At 40.9% G+C, this 21,080-nt stretch overlaps 2 long non-coding RNA genes, 1 other non-coding gene and 1 pseudogene across 3 annotated transcripts; all 4 read right to left on the bottom strand.

Annotated features, from left to right (window-relative positions):
- Positions 1-776: 776 nt before the first annotated feature.
- LOC131228048 (uncharacterized) lies at positions 777-4,511 on the bottom strand. The gene is made up of 2 exons (XR_009162701.1): positions 4,389-4,511; positions 777-1,022 (listed from the first exon to the last, which is right to left on the bottom strand). It is a non-coding gene; the product is annotated as an uncharacterized LOC131228048 (long non-coding RNA).
- Positions 4,512-4,574: 63 nt separating this feature from the next.
- LOC131228047 (uncharacterized) lies at positions 4,575-7,849 on the bottom strand. The gene is made up of 3 exons (XR_009162700.1): positions 7,775-7,849; positions 4,827-4,926; positions 4,575-4,679 (listed from the first exon to the last, which is right to left on the bottom strand). It is a non-coding gene; the product is annotated as an uncharacterized LOC131228047 (long non-coding RNA).
- A 3,237-nt stretch (positions 7,850-11,086) lies between these two features.
- On the bottom strand, positions 11,087-11,193 carry LOC131228366 (small nucleolar RNA R71). Its single transcript, XR_009162871.1, has one exon. It is a non-coding gene; the product is annotated as a small nucleolar RNA R71 (small nucleolar RNA).
- An 8,278-nt stretch (positions 11,194-19,471) lies between these two features.
- Positions 19,472-20,027, bottom strand: LOC131226909 (fruit protein pKIWI502-like; annotated as a pseudogene).
- Between the last annotated feature and the right edge of the window lie 1,053 nt (positions 20,028-21,080).

Consider the following 21,080-nt stretch of genomic DNA (forward strand, 5'->3'; position numbering starts at 1 on the left):
TTATTTGACTAGGCTTGAAGTCAATTTGCATCACGGCTACTTTTATATTATAGTTGGATTATTATTGGAGGTAGTTATCTTCCTTGACTTTTACTTCTTACATCTCACTCGCAGTTCCAAATGCCCTTATTTACATATATCCAACAATATTTTAAACCACGATCACTCTGGTCAATCAAAAAAAAATTATGACCACTCCATACCGAATAGAAAGGACATCTAATGCAATAAATAAGACTTCAAATATTAGTGGAAGTAGCAAAATTTAAGAACCAATTATAACTTAAAAACATGCAACCAGCCAACCACATTCATTCATAGTATCCACCAATACTCAGGCCCGACACCTGAAGTTGAGAAATCTTAAGCAATGGAAGTGTTGCAATATTCATGGAGTATCGGAGATGCAAATGAGCAGCACATAATTAGTTGAGGAAGTCTCTGCATTTCCATTGAAGAATCTGAGGGTTGGTTTACAAATCATGGGGTGGTTCTTCATTCCCATAATTTGTTTGGAATCATTAAATAAATAAATAAATAAATAAAAACTCATGACGAAAGAACCTCCTCCCCAACTGATTTGTAGACTTTTTTTTTTGTTAGCTTGTTAATACACCCCACTGTCAGTTCACACTTCATTGTTAGCCACCCCCACTAGGGATCGATACCAAGACCTCAGTGTTGAAACAAGGTATCTTTCACTCAGTCTACCACTTGAGCTATGGATCAGGGTGTAACTGATTTGTAGACATGCATGCACAGAATTTATTCATAAAGAGCCCCAAAATGAAGGATCTTTTTTATTTCTTATTCTTTTCCGAACAATGATCCCAAGGTAGATGGCATTTATCAAAATCAGAAATGCTTTATCTTCCACACAAGAAAATGAAAGAATTAGATTCCAATTGTTTGTTGAAAATGCTACACAACACATAAGACTGCATGCATAACAGTCATAATTAGAAGTTCATCAATATCTTGTCTCTTGAGACTCCATTTGTGGTGAGAACAGATATAACGTCCTGCCAAAGTGCAGATATTACCAACATGAATTCTCAAAATTTGGATTCCCAAAATCATAGGAAGAAGGTAGCACTAAATTTTCCGATGTGTCAAGTACTAAAAGAAGTTGAAATTTATTTCAGTCGTTTTCAATCACACCAGTAGCTCTAAGAGGCAAGTAGTAAAAGTTCTTTTAGTGCCTTAGACAGCAAAAGTAATAATTCGCACCTAATTGACCAACAAAACCATGCTACTAAAATTTAGAAAAGCCATCACATGGAAGAACTAAAATATAATTTAGTTATCAGAGATTTTATAAAGAACTAAAACATTCAACAGATCATCATCTTCTAAGCCTCACCCAACTAATTGGGGTTGGCTACACAAATCTTGTTCTGCTATCAGGAATTATGATAATAGTGGCAGAAGATGTCGGCTCCCAACCAGATGCAACCCTCCTCCTTTAGCAAGACTTCTTATCAGCAATGAGAGGGCAAAACTCCCGCCGGCACAGTTAGATTAAAAAAATAAAAAGAACAAATTGAGAAACACGCGGGATTATTGACTGTGAGAAGGGTTTTACACGCATTATTGGATACACTATCATTTTCCAGATTATGCATTGATTATTTAAGTCCAATTTGTCTTAACTCTCCATCACAACTCATAGGTTGAACCAAAGTGTTTTATGTTTCCCCTTTGCTGGCAAAAACTAGTTAAATTAGGGAATAAAAGGAAATGTTCTGGGACTAAATGCCAATGTAGCCAAAAGTGAGGTAGCACATAAGGGAACTCCAGACTCCAACCAGTGAAGCAATGAAGCTAATAAAGTAAGAAAATACAAAATAACAAGCAAATAGTTAAACCTAGTAGCATCCCATCAAAATTTGGCAAGAATATATCGGCACTTAACACTCAATTCATACTGCGAAAAAAATGGTGTTCATGCCACTTTATAGAATTAGCTGAATATATGAGATAAACGATCGGCAGCAGTCATTTTCCTCGGGGAACAGTTTATATTTATCAAGATTAGAAGTTCATCATCCCCTCCCTCTCAAGCATTGGGTAATCACATGCAGGTAGTGGAGGTATATTTTTGGTTGTGGTGATGCATGTGGTGCACCTCATGAGGCACTAGACCATTGGCTCAGAAGCTATGCATATCGATGCAAGATTAAGGATCAGGATCAAATGTCAGTTTTGGGATGGTTGGGGTGAGCAATTTTCATGTCTACAAACGTTGTTCACACAGCAGCTATCGTGTAGATTCAAAGCACTTGTGATTAAAATTACCCAGACTTTCCAATAAATTTTCTACCAAAGTCTCATCTCTAAGATATTAAAGGACTCACTTGGATGCTGTTTGGGATCAGTAAATGAGAACTTGACTTTGGCAAAGCCATAAACTTGTCAAATGCATGGATTTGCATGGGATTTGGATTTGGCATGGTCCGAAGTCTACTGTTTGGGAACCAAACTACAAATTCATGGATTTGGGGAGCATTTAATGCAATGGTAGGCAATTTATTGCAAGGAAATACCATAAAGGGAAGGTCTCATATGTGAGTTGTAGATGAAAAACAGTGCAACTAGATGTACGTGGGGCTCATCATGGTGTATGTATGACATCCAATTCATCCAACAGGGTTGGCCCATCATGAAACTTGGATGACCCAAAAATCACGTTGATCTAATCATCATGTGGGCCACATGATAGAAAAGACTAGACAACCACCCAAAAACCTTGAAATTCATATGGTGGCCACTTGATGGTTGGATTGACACAAGTTTGTGGGCATCCAATTTTCATTATGGGCATATGAATAAGGGGATTAAATGGTATTGGTATGGAATTGCATTAGATGGAATTAACACCATTATTGCACAATGATTGCATGTCTGGAAATACCATGGTATTTTGACCATCCAATCCCCCGTTTGGGATCAAATTCTTCATTTGCAAAAAACACCATGCACAAACCGACATTTGGTGGACCATGGAATTGTAATCAATGGACCAGATTTCACAACTGATGCAGGTCACCTGTATGCATATGCAACTCAAATGTCACATGGGAATGATGCATATGTATGGACGGCGTGGATAAAACACATGCATCAACATGGGGCCCATATATGTAGTGGATTTCAAAATCCACCAGAAATCCAGCAGTATCTACTATTGGTACTGGATGAAAAGATACCTCAATTACTCCCATCCTTCCTATCGTTTCCAAACACTGGATGGAATTTGCATGGGACCAAATGCAATTCCATCCCACCTAATCCCACGTTCCAAAAAGCCCCTTAGTATTTTTGGGTATTCGGACTTGCTTCAAATCCACGGATTTATGGAGGTGTGAAAATCGAAAATCCATGGATATGGCAAATCCCCAACACAAACAACTATTTAAGTGAGGGATTTGAGGTGGGGATTTCTAAAATCGATGGATTTCAAATCTCCTCTATTGGTGTTTTGATGAGGATTTGTCAATTCGTGGATTTCCAAAACCACACCCACATAAATCCATGGATTTGGGGCAAATCCAAATCCCCCAACATACTAAAGACTTTGCAAATCCACAAAATGGGAGACTTGCTTAAAAGCAATAAAAGTTATTCCATTGCAATAAATGCTTTGACATCACCATAAATGCTCTCAAATACAAGGATTTATTGCTTGATTTCCGAACAGTGGATTTTGGGATTTGCCAATTCCAAACGCAATGCAAATCTATGAATTTGACAAGTTCATGGATTTATCAAATCCATAGTCTCATTCCATGACCATAAACAGGGCCTTAGAGTTTTTCACCAGCCACTAGCTGTTAATGGAACCTTCCACCAACACAACCATATAGTGTATCTCATGATGCCATCTAGCAGAAAGTATAGTCGCCCAAATTTGAGCACCCTTGGAATGAGACTACATACCTAGGCAACTATACCAAAGCTCAAGTACTTGAACACATTGACAGCATGCTTCCCTAGAGAAAAAAGAACCTGCCACTGCAACAGGTATGTAAATTATCAAATTGATTTTTCAATTTCTTAAAACAAGTACCCAGCAACTCCATGGTGAGAAAGTTTAAAATGAGTTAGCTATAGGTGAAAGTAGCAATTGAGCTCCTGCGGTAATTATCCATAACAACAAATTGAATCCATCTCAACCAAGCTACAAAAAGAAGTTCGCAAGACTTCTCTTCCTAAACCATAACAAACCATGGACCTTGGTAGGTCACTTAACTTTTGAAACTACTAACAAACAACCTGTTGGTGAACACATTAAACCAAAAGACATATCCAACAAGTACTGCAACTGCTAAGGCAAGCTCTAACCGGAATTACTAACAGAAGCATTTTAATTCAAAAAGGAGACAAACCTCGGTCATTTGTTTGTGCCCACAAAGAATTGCACCAGTGGACAAAGGGTTGGATATTTGTTTGGCTCTAGCAAAAGCAACCTGCAGATATTTACTCAAAGATAATTAGCATGATGTAGAAATTATGATTTACTTCTTATAAGTAGAGCCCAAATGTTGATATCAACTAATAAATTAAAAGATTAAAAACACTAACTGTACATAGCCACTTTCGCCTTTCCATCTATCATCCGGTTGTGATAATACGGGTACGATTCGAACACCAGAAGATTCCCAATCCTTGAACCTATCCTATTGTTAGAGAAAAGTGCAAGAACCTATGTTAGACCTGTAAATAAATAAACATGTATATATATATATATAGTTTTTCATGGCTTGCAGAAATCTGTAAATATTTGAGGAATAAATTTATAATATGTTGAATTCTATCTTCTGAACCTGATAGGCCATTCTCTAAAGGTTTCTAGCCCCATAATAAAGCCGTACATCTGATCTCTTATCAGCATTGAAACCTGTCTCGATAAGGGACCGGATTGGACTGCCAACAAGAAATAAAAATAAAAACCAGATCATGAAAGGATGAAACAGAACAGTTACATTCCATGTGTCGGATTCTAACATGTTACAAAATGAAAAGGTTGGAGACATGCCCACTTATCTATTCAAACACTATAAGCCCGCTAGATAAGAAATACATATGAGCCCCTTTACTTTTATGAATGGTGAAATCTTTTATGAATAACTCTACCAGGTAGCAATGCGTCATCTAGTCCCAGCTTGGATAGAGGAGGGTTGATGTAGGGTAAGCAGCTATCATTTAAATTTTGGCAAGAAATCAGAACCCCAACACCTAAAAGTTAGGACAACTCTATGATGATGAGAATGATGTGAAGATGAGAAGGATACATCAAGGAAAAGATTCCCCAATACAAACCACACTTCTCAACAGACCCTCTCTTCTCTAAAGTATCAGCTATCATGTTAGCGTCTTCATGAACTTGGCAAAAAAGCAGCTTTAGTCTGGAGGATATGTTTGTATGTCATGAATCACATGGAAAATGAATGTACCTCCATGGTTGAGAACCCATGAGAGAACCCAGGAAATGACATTACTGCAGTCGATAAGCAGGAAACCTCCAAAGGAGCTTTTACTTCTGCCTCATTATAATCATCATGTACTCTGGCTGATCCAGATGAAGTTTATGTAATCGTGTTTGGAAATGTTGACAAGACAGTCTAGAACTCTAGATCTTGCCTCTTTTAGTGGTGGACTGATGAGATAAGAGCTCCATCCAAATGCTAAATAGGATATAACAGCAGGACTTTCCAATTCTTATTCAATTTGAAATTTGATGTGGAAAAAGGTGGAAAAACAGAACCCTTCATAATACAGTGCCCGTTTTCACGCCATATGCGGATACATATTGATCAGGAAGAACAAATTGGTAAGGGAGAAAGACTTCAGCAACAGTTTATAGATCGACTTTAATATGGATCCTTGGAACTCTGCAATGAAGATTCCAATGAGGCGTGTGATTACATACTCTCAAAATTCTAAGGTGAAGATAGTTATGTCAGCTACTGAATTAACTATTCAAGAATGACTGAAGAGGTTATTGAATGCCTGCTCATTACATCAGACACTGTGCGATTAACTAAATTTATACACCATTTTTTCCAAGATAGTTAGTCAAGCAAATATTTTATTTTCTGACTAAAATACCCTTTTTCAACACCCCGATGTTGTGGGTAGGGCTGAAGATGGCTACTGAGATGTTGGATCTAATTCTCTAGAAATGTGTTGTAGCGGCAAGTGCGTGCAAGCTCTTCATTTAGCCAGCCTTCTGTGACAGTACCATGGCCCAAAAATTAGGCCACTTTGGCTATCAGATGGACCACACATGTATTGAGAGAAATGGATGGCTGCCCAAAGTCCAAATTTACACATGCATTGTATAGATCAGATGTCTTGTGTCTGGCCACATGACCACATGTGCTGATCTTTCATCTTTGCAGGACAACATCAGGTAATCCCCACTATATAGGTGATCTGGCACAAAAACCTGGTCAGTTACCTCATTACTCATTAGGTGGGCTAATACTAAAATGGATTGTTTTAAAAATTTTGCCACTGATCCACATTCAGTAAACGCTTTCAGCTATCCAGACGTGTGGATTGATCTTATTTGAGCCAGGCCATCTACATAGTGTGAATCACCTGACTCATGGTTCAAATGCGATCTCCATTTATAGCCACACATATAGGTGCATGCACCCTAGAAAGACTCCTTGGTATCGCTCAATTATGCCATGTTATCGTCAGAACATGTGCCATCCAGTACAAGAGCAGGACAATTGATTTCAGGGGGTCCTCCATGGTTAGGTCAAGGACCAAAAGTTACACCTTTTGCATCATCATGACCATCCAACTAGTGACCTTCAAATGGACTACAAACAGAATTAAATAAGAAACAGCCCACGCTCCACTGGCGATCAATGTCACCATCAACTGCAAGCAGATTACTAGCGGATTACCTGCCTCTGATAGCATAACATTTTTGTGCCTCTAGATTGTGTAACACACATGCGGAACATGCGTATAATGATCTGAACCAAGCGTCCTGTAGGCTCAGCCCTTAATTGGCCCCTATATAAATTTTCCTATGATTGGATTATCTTGACCATCTAATAAATTGACATTTCCTTGCTTAATGGGAGCAGTTTCTGATTTCCATCTTTTAGTGTTCATTTGTACACCACCAATGAAAGGGCCTATCCAGACACTGATTTTTAAACCGTGGCACATTGGAGATAAAATAATGAGGGTTTCAATCCCATTCATCTGTTCCATGTGTTTAGATACACCCCGATCAGGACTAGTTTGATTTGTGTTCAATGGCCCTGTAGAAAATAATTGGTCCGAATCTTGTGTCCTATGTTGTATTGCATTATATAATGCTTGGACAAAGAGTATGTATATCACCATTTGGGTTGTTAGTCAGTACAAGTGAGATCATGGCCCAGTGATCAAAACCACTGACATTACCGGTCCCACTAAGGTCGGCCATGCACGATACTCCCTGGAATGGAATATTTTCAAACCTTTAAGATCGCCAAGATCGTCAAAGAGAACAAATCAATGGTCAACATTCAACCCGCAACGTTAAGGGGAGAGTAATTAGTAGTAAAATATGAACAAATTTTCGCCTTGAATAGAATGTTTGCTTGATTTATCAATGTATAGAAAAGTAATTATCTCGAAAAAATTGGTGTGTATCATTAATTGGAAGAGAAGTAGGCATATCAGTGTAATTACACAACAAATACAGAGGTACATCTGAAATTTTCCATAAACAAAACCCAGATTGGTTTTCAATCTGACATACCTGATTCCGGACCCAGTCGCGAAGATCAGCACTGTCTGGAACAACTCCGGCTGTGATATCTGTTGAGGGTCAAATATTGCATATTAGACCCCATTGATTGCATGGATTTACGATTATGATATTGCTTAACCGCCTGAATTAATCGTGTTGGTAATGCAAGGTGTGTTTATGAGCTTGAATGGGAAATGATGTTAAAAGCACGGATTTAACGTTCAGAATGCACCAAGGCAAGGGATGGACTCCAGGGGACCAAGATCGACAGAATTACACGCCAGGGATCTGCGAAAATCGAGAAACTGAAACTCAAGGGGCCTAAAAGTCGGCCAGAATGCAAGATCACGGGGTTCCCACCATTCGTTCAGCTCAAAACTTCATACATGGCCTGAGGACCATAAATTAACCGTACACGTCAAATTTCAACCCTCAGATCCCTCTGGAAGTGGCCCAACGGACAGATCAGCCCCTTGAATCGTTATGTGGAGCCCGCCTGATATCTGGATATACTTCAATTTTGGTCTCAACCCCTTAAACCGCGTGGCAGAACGGATGGACGGAGCGAATTTTATATATACATCATGAGTGGACCCTACTGGCAGCGCCAGTGCACAGTGCACAAGTGCACTTGACGTGCACTGGACCAAGATCCCCAGTCAACAAAGGGAGACCCGTCTCCTTCTCCTTCTCCAGCACGGATGACCAGCGGACGCACGAGGTCCGCCGGTTTCGTGCAGTGGGGCCCATTCATCATCCAAATCATCAATCTGGACCGTCCATTGTGTAAATAGGTGGGGTATTAACCTCACCTAGATGACCTTTTGACATCATGCAAGTGATTGCAAGATCATAACCATTAAACACAGGATGGACGGCGGAATAAAAGATTGTGTGGGGCACACCGATTTCATTCAAAAAACAGTCCTTTCTGAATGGTTTTTCGAGCTCATTCCAATTAACGGATTGGATATTCCTGAATACCCTGATCATGGGCCCACCGACTTTCACAGCGTCGACGCGAAAACTCTGTTTCACAATGGAGCTTGCGATTTTTCTTTGTGGTCCACCATCATGATGCGATGTTCTGATCCGGGCCGTCTATTAAAATTCCACGGGTCAACTAGCCAAGGCCTAGGTGTCAAGTTTCCAAGAAATAGTGAGGATATGATTTCAGCCATTCAAACGACAGACAGATGGTGGAAAGAATTAATTCAATGGACCAAACTAAACCTAAGAAAAAATACTCCTCGACTGAAATTCCGAGAGGAATTCAATGGACGGGTCGGATTTCTCGTCTGACATCAATCCTTGGCCCACCAATCATCACAGATGCATAAGGCTTTACTTTTGATTCCACTGTGTCAACAGGGAGTCTGGCTCCGTTGCAAACTGACTGCGAAAGAGAAGTCGGTGCTCAACTCCAGCCACCACTTCCGGAATTCTATAAAGGAGAGAGAGGGAGAGAGAGAGAAAGGGATCTTCGCTTGGCTTGGACGTGCATCACAAGGAAGAAGTAGAGTATTTGTTTTGTTTTTTTTTCTTTTCTCCTACTTTTTGTTTATTTTTTTGATTTAGCCAATCATGGTCGGCTAAACCTCTTAGCTAGGGCTAAAAGGTGAAGCTTGTAGTCTGATGGGAGAGACTTTGCTTGTGCCTATTGTTTAGACTGACTGATGTTGATTTTTTGTTCAAATTAAAAGGAATACTTTCAGTTATTTTTTGGTTTGTTGTGACTGAAATTACAATAAATCTGCGATGGTTTTGAGTATTTCTTCCTCCTTTGAATGTTTATGACGTCAGGAAGCCTTGTTGTTCACCATCGTCTCATAGGCATGGTCGGATGGCAGTATCCTTCCTAACCTTCATACATTGTTGATTAGTTGGTAATTAGTTTAATTCTGTTGTTTGCTTTGTCTCCTGGGCATGGTTTGGTGATGGAATCCATTCTAATTCATATACCTTTCATCTCGTGAAAACTAGATCAAGTAAGTTCAGCTTAACTTCCATAATTTTTGATGCAGGCATAAGATCTCCCTGATCTCTACAAGTGGATCCTCTGAATCCCTAGTTTTCCTTCCCTGAATTGTTTAAAGTTTTAGATAATTATTCCACAATTAATCCTTAAATTCTATTTGATTTAGATTACATCTTAGTCTAGTTCTAGTTCTACTTAGTTTCAGATAACGTACAGGTATCAGTCCCTTGGGATTCGACCTCGGTCTCACCGAGTTTATTACTACATCACAACCCTATACTTGGGGAATGAACAAGTTTTTAGCACTGTTGCCGAGGATTGACGGCTACGTTTTCTGAAATCAACTAGTTTTAGGATTAGTTTAAGATTAGGATTTTTCTAACTTTAGGTTTAGTTTTTCTAATTTCTAGAAACTAATCTGTTTCCTGTTTTGTAGGACCTTGACATTAACTTCTAATTTGGTAATTCTTTTCCAAATCCTCTACTCTTTCTATTTTTAGAATTAGGATTTGAGTTTTAGCAAGTTTCTAATTCTAAACTCTTTTAGACTCTAACTTTGTTTCTTATTTTATTTTTAGGAATAATCACTTTCTTTTAAGAATCTCTTCTTTTAGAAACTAGTTCACCTCTATATTCCTTGTTAGGAACTTTCTTTTATTAGACTCTCTATTTCTAGAATCTCACTTATTTTGTTTTGTTTTACAGGTTTTAACTTAGGGACTCCAATTTGGTAACTTCTTTCCAACCCTCTCTTTCTTTCTAGATTTCTTATTTTCTTTCTTAGGATTAGGTTTAGAATTGATTGAGGGCTGCGAGTGTTGCATGCCCAAGTGGGCTCGTGACGACACTCGACGTCTCTTGACCAAAGGAGGATTGGTTGAGGGGTTGACTATCCATCGCAGGACTAGACACCGCTCGAAATCCCCTGAGTTAACTGAAGTTATGGCTGAAGACCAACCTCCTCTACTTCCACCCAGGGTGGAGGATACCCTATTTTACGAGATTATCTACAACTGGCGGGAGTGAGTACGCCCTCATGCATGATTTTCCCAGAAAACACAGGACAAATGGACATCAAGCCAGGAGTTATCCAACTCCTTCCCAAATTCCATGGACTTGAATCAGAAAGTCCATATTTACATTTGAAAGAGTTCGATGAGATTATAGCTACATTATATTTTCCTAATGTATCTGAGGATACAATCAGGCTGAAACTCTTTCCTTTTTCCTTAAAAGAGAAGGCTAAGACGTGGTTACATTCACTGCGTCCTAGATCCATTGGCACATGGAACGATATGCAGAGGGAATTCATAAAAAAATTCTTCCCACATCATAAAACGATTACCCTCAGAAAAGCAATCATGAACTTTTCCCAAAAGGAAGATGAAACATTCTTCCAATGTTGGGAACGGTTCAAAGATTTGGTCAGTTCATGCCCACAACACGGATTTGAAACGTGGCGCATTACAAATTTTTCCTACGATGGACTGACATCTTCCATGCGCCAAATGGTCGAGACAATGTGTAATGGAGAGTTCATTAATAAAGATGTCGACGAGGTATGGGACTACCTCGATAGTCTGGTTGAAAAAACACAATCTTGGGACTATTACCCAAAATCAAACACCACGTCTAGACCAACTCAATCTAAGGAGAAAGGCGGAATGTATCTCCTGAAAGAAGAAGATGATCTCAATTATAAAGTGAATAATCTCAAAAGAAAATTTGAGGCCATGGAAGGAAAGAAGGATAAGGTCAATGAAACTATTTGCGGCATCTGTGATTGCAACATTCACACAACTGAAAACTGTCCTACAATACCTGCCTTTCGAGGAGTGTTGAATGAACAAGCCAATGCCGTAAATAACTATCAAAGACCTTTTACTGGACCTAACTCCAATACGTACAATCCTGGTTGGAAAAATCATCCAAACTTTAGTTGGAGGAATGGACAAATGGCTACCCCTCAAGGTTTCTTCAATCAAAATCCAAATCAAGTGAAACCTCAAGAGGAACCGGTTCAAAATTCCATACAAGAGCTGGCTCAGGCAATGCGGGGAATTACAGATTTTATGCAAAAGATAGATTCTCGTATGACGGTTATAGAAAAGGGGATGCTTCCTGCACAACTTCTCCCCAATCCTAAACGGCAGTACGAGATTAGTGATCACAACTCTTCAAATCAGATGGGGCACGCTAAATCCATCACCACTCTTAGGAGTGGAAAGATCAATGATAAAACTCTTCCGGTTAGGCCCGAAAAGCTTCAAGAACCAGAAGAGGACAACAATGATGGATCTAGTTATGCCCCACAAAAATTAGAACCGGAACTTCTAGAGAAGCCAGTTGCTCCGTTCCCCCAACGGTTGGTTGCACCAAAACGTCTTTCTAACTCTCAGGATATTCTGGAGGTGTTGAAACAAGTGAAAGTTAACATTCCTCTACTTGATGTCGTGAAACAGATTCCTTCATATGCCAAATTTCTGAAAGACTTATGCACGACCAAAAGACGGCAAAGTATTCAAAAGAAAATCTTCTTGACTGAGAAAGTGAGTGCCATCCTGAAGCAAGACGTGCCACAGAAATTCAAGGATCCCGGTAGCCCAACTATATCATGTGTAATCGGGAACCATCGAATTGATCACGCACTTCTTGACTTAGGAGCGAGTGTAAATCTGATTCCCTACTCGGTATACAAACAGTTAGATTTGGGTGAGATAAAACCCACCCTGACCACACTACAACTTGCTGATCGCTCTGTTCGTGTACCAAGAGGAATAATTGAGGATGTGTTAGTCCAGGTCGATAGATTTTACTACCCTATAGATTTTATCATCCTGGACACCGAACCCATCAATAACATGAGCACTCAGATTCCCGTCATTCTTGGTCGCCCATTCCTTGCCACGTCAAATGCAATTATCAATTGCAGGAATGGTGTCATGATTATGTCTTTTGAAAATTTGACATTGGAGTTAAACATCTTTTTCAATAACGGCAGAAACTCAGAGGATGATGATGATTTCCACGACATTAACATGATTGATTCTTTCGTGAATGATACGACACCTATAACCTTATCCTTCGACCATCTAGAGACGTGTCTGGCCCACTCCCATGATTTTGATGATGACATGATTAGGGAGACGTGCGCCTTGCTTGATATTGCACCGGTACTTGAAGTTAACCGGTGGAGGCCACAATTTGAAGAATTGCCATAAACTGATGTAGTGCCTCTACCGTCTAACCTCAAGCCGCCGAAGCTTGACCTAAAACCTTTGCCCTCTGATTTGAAATATGCCTATTTAGGTCAAGATGAGACATACCCGGTGGTGATCTCTGCCCACCTGGAGAAAGAACAGGAGAGTATGCTCATATCTAATCTCATTAGCATAAAGGAGCCCTGGGATGGACGATAGCGGACCTCAAGGGAATCGATCCCTCGATTTGTACTCACCACATATATCTTGAGGATAATGTAAAAACCGCTCGGCAACCACAACGCAGACTAAATCCAAACATGAAGGAAGTGGTTAAGGCCGAGGTTCTTAAACTATTGGACGTGGGTATCATATACCCTATATCTGATAGTCAATGGGTGAGTCCAACTCAAGTGGTCCCTAAGAAGTCCGGAATCACCATCCTAGCCAATGCTAATAATGAACTCGTGCCAACTAGAGTCACTACTGGTTGGAGAATGTGCATTGACTACAGGAAGTTGAATACCGTCACGAGGAAAGACCACTTTCCTTTACCATTCATTGATCAGATCCTGGAAAGGTTAGCTGGTCATTCCTATTACTGTTTCCTTGACGGATATTCGGGCTACAACCAGATAGAGATAGCCCCTGAAGACCAGGAAAAGACCACATTTACATGTCCTTACGGCACCTTTGCCTACCGAAGGATGCCATTCGGACTATGTAATGCCCCTGCCACCTTTCAGCGATGTATGCTTAGTATCTTTTCTGATATGGTGGGGCAATATCTAGAGATCTTCATGGACGATTTCTCTGTTTACGGTCCATCTTTCAGCAAGTGCTTGGAAAGTCTTAAATGTGTGCTGAAAAGATGTGAAGAAAAGAACTTAGTACTTAATTGGGAGAAGTGTCATTTCATGGTTCAGAAGGGAATTGTCCTTGGGCATATCATCTCGTCCAAGGGAATCGAGGTAGATAAGGCAAAAATCGATCTTATCTCTAACCTACCTCCACTCAAGAACATCAGAGACGTGCGATCCTTCTTAGGACATGCAGGATTTTACAGGCGATTCATAAAGGACTTTAGTCTCCTCTCACGTCCTTTATGTAATTTTCTTCAAAAGGATGCTCCGTACGAGTGAACCGAGCAATGCCAGGAAGCTTTCACCAAGCTTAAGGGCACGTTAACCACTACACCTATCATGCAGCCACCCGACTGGAGCCTTCCTTTTGAGCTTATGTACGATGCTTCTGATTATGCTCTTGGAGCGGTTCTAGGCCAGAGAAAAGATAAGAGACCCTACGTCATCCATTACGCGAGTAGAACTTTAAATCCGGCCCAAGTAACTACTCAACTACGGAAAAGGAACTCTTAGCCGTAGTGTTCGCCTTAGACAAATTTAGGTCCTACCTGATCGGATCCAAGATCATTATCTATACAGATCATGCGGCACTGAAGTATCTTCTTTCTAAGAATGATTCTAAGTCCCGCTTGATACAATGGATCCTTCTACTCCAAGAATTTGATTTGAAAATTAAAGATAAAAAGGGAGTAGAAAACGTTGTGGCCGATCACCTTTCTCGCCTTAATACCTCTAATTCCCTTGAGACGACCCTTATCAACGATATGTTCCCTGATGAACAACTATTCAGAGTCTCCCATTCACCTTAGTTTGCTGATATTGCTAATTATCTTGCTACAGGTGCCATACCGACACAGTGGACTGCGCAAGATAAGAAGAAATTCTTCACCAAGGTGCGTAACTTTTTCTGGGATGATCCTTATTTATTTAAATATTGCTCAGACCAAATCCTAAGGAGATGTGTACCAGACGATGAGCATCAGAGCGTCATCTCCTTCTGTCACTCACAGGCCTGTGGTGGTCACTTTTCTGCTAAAAAGACCACGGCCAAGATTCTGCAGTGTGGCTTTTACTGGCCTACTATGTTTAGGGACACTCATGAGTTTTGCAAAGCTTGTGAGCGTTATCAGAAATTGGGAGCATTGTCCCGTCGAAATATGATGCCTTTGAATCCCATCCTTATCATTGAAGCATTTGATTGCTGGGGCATCGATTTCATGAGACCATTCCCCCAATCGTTTGGAAATCTGTATATTTTGCTCGCCGTGGATTACGTCACTAAATGGGTCGAAGCGATTCCATGTCAAACTAATGACCATCGCACAGTCATTAAATTCCTAAAAGAAAACATCCTTTCTCGATTCGGAACGCCTCGAGCCATCATTAGTGATGGGGGCTCACACTTTTATAATAAACCATTTGAGAGCTTAATGAAGAAATACGGTATCTCTCATAAGGTGAGCACCCCGTACCACCCACAGACAAGTGGGCAAGCTGAGATTTCTAATAGGGAAATTAAACACATTTTGGAGAAAACGGTTAACCCTGATCGTAAGGATTGGTCAATCCAATTGACCGATGCCTTATGGGCATACCGTACTGCCTTTAAAACCCCTATTGAAATGTCTCCCTTTAGACTTGTCTATGGGAAAGCTTGTCACTTGCCTGTGGAGCTGGAACATAAAGCATACTGGGCGATCAAAAATCTTAATTTCAATCTGGACAACGCTGGCTCGCTACGCAAACTTCAATTGAATGAACTTGAGGAAATCCGAAATGATGCGTACGATAATTCGAGAATTTACAAGGACAAGATGAAAGCATTTCATGACCAACACATTTTGCGAAAATCATTCACGCCTGGTCAGAAGGTCCTTTTGTACAATTCTCGATTACATCTCTTTCCGGGTAAGCTTTGATCTCGTTGGACCGGCCCTTACATTGTTGTTACTGTTTTTCCTCATGGAGCCGTTGAGATAAGAGATCCCGACAATGGCAAGGAGTTTAAAGTCAATGGACATCGATTGAAACCATTTGTCGAGAAATTTGATTCAGAGGACATGTTCATGGCCCTGACTGCTCCTATTTACCAGGATTGATCTCCTAGTCTGATGGAGGTATAGGTAGGTTTATTGCTTTCATAGAACTAGGGTAGTTGCTTTATTTGTCTGGCTGAAGACGGTAAACTTAGCGCTCCTGGGAGGCAACCCAGCTCTTCATTTCATTTCATTTTTATCATTAGTTAGTTCAATGTTTGTGGGTAACATTACTACAAACCCTCACGAAACTACAACTTGTCCACTAGGGGCAACCTAGGGGTTTAAAGGCTTGTTGCATACGCTAAATGCAATCAAGAGCACCTACGAAAGTGGTATAGGTAGGATTTTATTTTTGTTATTTTTGTGTTGCCTTCTCTCTCGTGCTGACCGACGCCCATGTTGCGATCTCTTGGAAAGTGTCTCTCGATTCATCATCCAGGTACTATCTTCCCATCACTTCATATTTACTTTTCGTTGTCCCAAGTGCATTGCAGGCTCACATCATTTACATTGAGGACAATGTAGATTTTAGGTTGGGGGTGGGAAATCAGGTGACCTAATCAGCATTTTCTTGGTCTTGAACAAAAATTGTGAAAATTTTTAAAAAAATTTCTAGGATTTCTGATGAATTCGAAGTGATTTTGATGGCCATCTAGGGCACTTAGAATTTCAAAATGCGTGATGTTGGTACTTTATGACTCTTGGATTCAGTTATCTATTAGATTTCACAGTTAAATTTAAATTGTTAGTCCATGGTTAGAGGTTTTAAACATTGATTGAGTCATGATTTCACATGTCACATTTCGCTTACACATTAAGATTTCAGTTTGATACTGAAGGGTTAATTTGGTGATCAGTAAGCATGGAAGGAACCATCTTGAAAAATTGCTCGTCATGATCAATTGAAAGGAAAAGATACCGTTGAAAGAGATTAGGCAAGGACTCTTCACTATAGGTTTGCTCCCTATACGTGTGGATTTCATTCCCTACGAATAATACGTAAAAAGGTTTGAGTACGCAGTCTTCACCATAGGTTTGCTCCCTATAAGTGAGGATTTGTTTTGGTATTACTTTTAATGAAAAAAAAAATCAAAAGCTGAAGGAATGAAAAGATGATCTTTGAGGCAAGTTTTGGTTATCATGGACTCTCTTGCTGGTTGCCAATGATATCCTGAAACAGAGAGTTTCGTATTAATGTTGAAAGCCGAGGTTACACTATATACCTGTGGAACTCAGTGTTTAGGATTGTTCTAATTGAGGGACTAATACTTTGAAATTGATTATGAAATTTACCGTGTGTTTGAGTCTAGGAGAGAGTAAGGCCCAACATTCATGCAACGTAACAGTCTCGTATCTGAATTATTTTGCAAAAGTCACTCGAGTTCATACGAATTGTCCTGGAATTCTCAACTTATTTTCGCATATTTTGCTCGGGACTAGCAAAATGCTGGTTGGGAGTTGTGTTGAGGGTCAAATATTGCATATTAGACCCCATTGATTGCATGGATTTACGATTATGATATTGCTTAACCGCCTGAATTAATCGTGTTTGTAATGCAGGGTGTGTTTACGAGCTTGAATGGGAAATGATGCTAAAAGCACGGATTTAACGTTCAGAATGCACTAAGGTAAGGGAAAGACTCCAGGGGACCAAGATCAACGGAATTATACGCCATGAATCCGCGAAAATCGAGAAACTGAAACTCAAGCGGCCTAAAAGTCGGCCAGAATGCAAGATCACGAGCTTCCCACCGTCTGTTCAGCTCAAAACTTCATACATGGCCTGAGGACCATAAATTAACCGTACACGTCGAATTTCAACCCTCAGATCCCTCTGAAAGTGGCCCAACGGACAGATCAGCCCCTTGAATCGTTATGTGGAGCCCGCCTGATATCTGGATATACTTCAATTTTGGTCTCAACCCCTTAAACCGCGTGACAGAACGGATGGACGGAGCGGATTTTATATATACATCATGAGTGGACCCCACTGGCAGCGCCAGTGCACAGTGCACAAGTGCACTTGACGTGCACTGAACCAGGATCCCCAGTCAACAAAGGGAGACCCGTCTCCTTCTCCTTCTCCAGCACGGACGACCAGCGGACGCACGAGGTCCGCCGGTTTCGTGCAGTGGGGCCCATTCATCATCCAAATCATCAATCTGGACCGTCCATTGTGTAAATAGGTGGGGTATTAACCTCACCTAGATGACCTTTTGACATCATGCAAGTGATTGCAAGATCATAACCGTTAAACACAGGATGGACGGCGGAATAAAAGATCGTGTGGGGCACACCGATTTCATTCCAAAAACAGTCCTTTCTGAATGGTTTTTCGAGCTCATTCCAATTAACGGATTGGATATTCCTGAAGACCCTGATCATGGGCCCACCGACTTTCACAGCGTCGACGCGAAAGCTCCGTTTCGCAACGGAGCTTGCGATTTTTCTTTGTGGTCCACCATCATGATGCGATGTTCTGATCTGGGCCATCTATTAAAATTCTACAGGTCAACTAGCCAAGGCCTAGGTGTCAAGTTTCTAAGAAACAGTGACGATATGATTTCAGCCATTCAAACGACGGACAGATGGTGGAAAGAATTGATTCGATGGACCACACTAAACCCAAGAAAAAATACTCCTTCTCGACTGAAATTCCGAGAGGAATTCAATGGATGGGTCGGATTTCTCGTCTGACATCAATCTTAGGCCCACCAATCATCACAGATGCATAAGGCTTTGCTTTTGATTCCACTGCGTCAACAGGGATTCTGGCTCCGTTGCAAACTGACTGCGAAAGAGAAGTCGCTGCTCGACTCCAGCCACCACTTCCGGAATTCTATAAAGGAGAGAGAGGGAGAGAGGGAAAGGGATCTTGGCTTGGCTTGGACATGCATCACAAGGAAGAAGTAGAGTATTTGTTTTATTTTTTTTTCTTTTCTCCTACTTTTTGTTTATTTTTTTGATTTAGCCAATCATGGTCGGCTAAACCTCTTAGCTAGGGCTAAGAGGTGAAGCTTGTAGTCTGATGGGAGAGACTTTGCTTGTGCCTATTGTTTAGACTGACTGATGTTGATTTTTTGTTCAAATTAAAAGGAATACTTTCAATTATTTTTTGGTTTGTTGTGACTGAAATTACAATAAATCTGCGATGGTTTTGAGTATTTCTTCCTCCTTTTGATGTTTATGACGTCAGGAAGCCCTGTTGTTCACCATCGTCTCATGTGCATGGTCGGATGGCAGTATCCTTCCTAACCTTCATACATTGTTGATTAGTTGGTAATTAGTTTAATTCTGTTGTTTGCTTTGTCTCCTGGGCATGGTTTGGTGATGGAATCCATTCTAATTCATATACCTTTCATCTCGTGAAAACTAGATCAAGTAAGTTCAGCTTAACTTCCATAATTTTTGATGCAGGCATAAGATCTCCCTGATCTCTACAAGTGGATCCTCTGAATCCCTAGTTTCAGTTTTAGATAATTATTCCACAATTAATCCTTAAATTCTATTTGATTTAGATTACATCTTAGTCTAGTTCTAGTTCTACTTAGGTTCAGATAACGTACAGGTATCAGTCCCTTGGGATTCGACCTCGGTCTCACCGAGTTTATTACTACATCACAACCCTATACTTGGGGAATGAACAATATCGCCTCGATGTCAAATCCCTTCCCCATCACCGGACTCATTTCGACCACATCTCCTTTCTGGAGACCGCACAGAAGCTCGGTAGTGGAACCCGTGACGGTCTTCACCAGGAACTCGAACTCGCCTTTCGAAGCAGCGAGAGAAAGCGGGGAGGCGATGGCGAGGAAGGCAGGCTTGGCAGCATCAGGGACGCGGAGCTGCAGGTACTGCCCAAGCCGCGAGTGGGATGCAGCGAGATCGGGAGAATCCGAGACGTCGATGCTGACGTGGAAGAGAGACTAGGCAGCAGGGGAGATGAGGGTCCAGACAGTGATGTCTTGGCGGACAGCAGCGGAGATTGAGGAGAAGCTTCGGCGGGTGCGCAGGTTAAGTCGTGGGCGCAGGTTAAGGTGGCGTAGGATAAACATGGAGGAGGCATGAGGGTGGAGAGGGGAGAGCGAGAGGTGAGCCGGTGAGAGTGTGAGAGCCATTCCTTTTTGAGTAATGGATTTGGGGAGTGGTGAGTGACTTCGTCGTCGTCGCGCTAAAATTCGGGCAGCTGAAATTTAGAGGGAGTGGATTAGGTGTGACCAGGGTAACACGTTAGTTAGATAGTGTTGCCCTGTCCGTGGGGACCACCTTGATGAATGTGGTGTATATCCACGCCATCCACCAGTTTTTCCAGCTCATTTGAGCACAGGTTGCCTAAAATGAAGCAGATCCAAATCTCAAATGGACCACACAGTAGGGATTTGAATGCCCACCATTAAAAACTTTTTGGGACTACAAAAGTTTTGGATCAAGCTGATGTTTGTGTTTATGGTGACCTTATCAAAACATTATGGTGGGCCTAGGAAGCTTTTAATCATGGGAATTCAATCATCAATGTTTCATGTGGTGGGGTCCATTTGAGATTTGAATCTGCTATGTTTTTCGGACCATACCTTTAAAATTAGCAGGAAAAACTGATAGACGGCGTGGATATACATTGTGTACATCAATGTAGCCCCATTAGTGGTAACAATTGAATCGCACCTGGGGACTGATTGGAGTTGAAATGAACCCGGCTATGATCTTGGTTGATCTAGCCCAGCCCTATTGGTTAAGGAGTAATGTGACCAAAGGGTTGAAATGGGCCAATCTCCGGGGGGGGGGGGGGGGGTGGGTTGGGTGGGGACGAGGAAGTATCCCTTCCATGCAGAGTCGCACAATATAAAATGATTTTAAGTAAGCATGGGAACATTACTGCAAATCTAACCGTGCTTTCAAACTAATTAAATAGGAGCCACCCAAAGTGTCTTTAAATCATCCATTCTTTTTATGCATATGTGGCCCCATTTAATGATTAGACTTGTAAACTAGGTGATTTATAGTTGATCCAAGCCCCACCTTAGGTGATGTTTAGGACCCCAAGCCCCGACACTAGTTAACAAGGTAATCTGATCTCCCATGCACCCTACCATAAAAAGGGCCTGACCATACCCCCAATAATCTAATATATGATAATAACCTGCCTAATTGACACCACGGAAATAGACAATTACGAATATCCAATCAATGCAAGTTTTAAATCATAGCCTACACATTGGATTCCACGGTGCAGATGAT

This window comes from Magnolia sinica, chromosome 15 (genome assembly GCF_029962835.1).
Source record: "Magnolia sinica isolate HGM2019 chromosome 15, MsV1, whole genome shotgun sequence".
Lineage (NCBI taxonomy): Eukaryota > Viridiplantae > Streptophyta > Magnoliopsida > Magnoliales > Magnoliaceae > Magnolia > Magnolia sinica.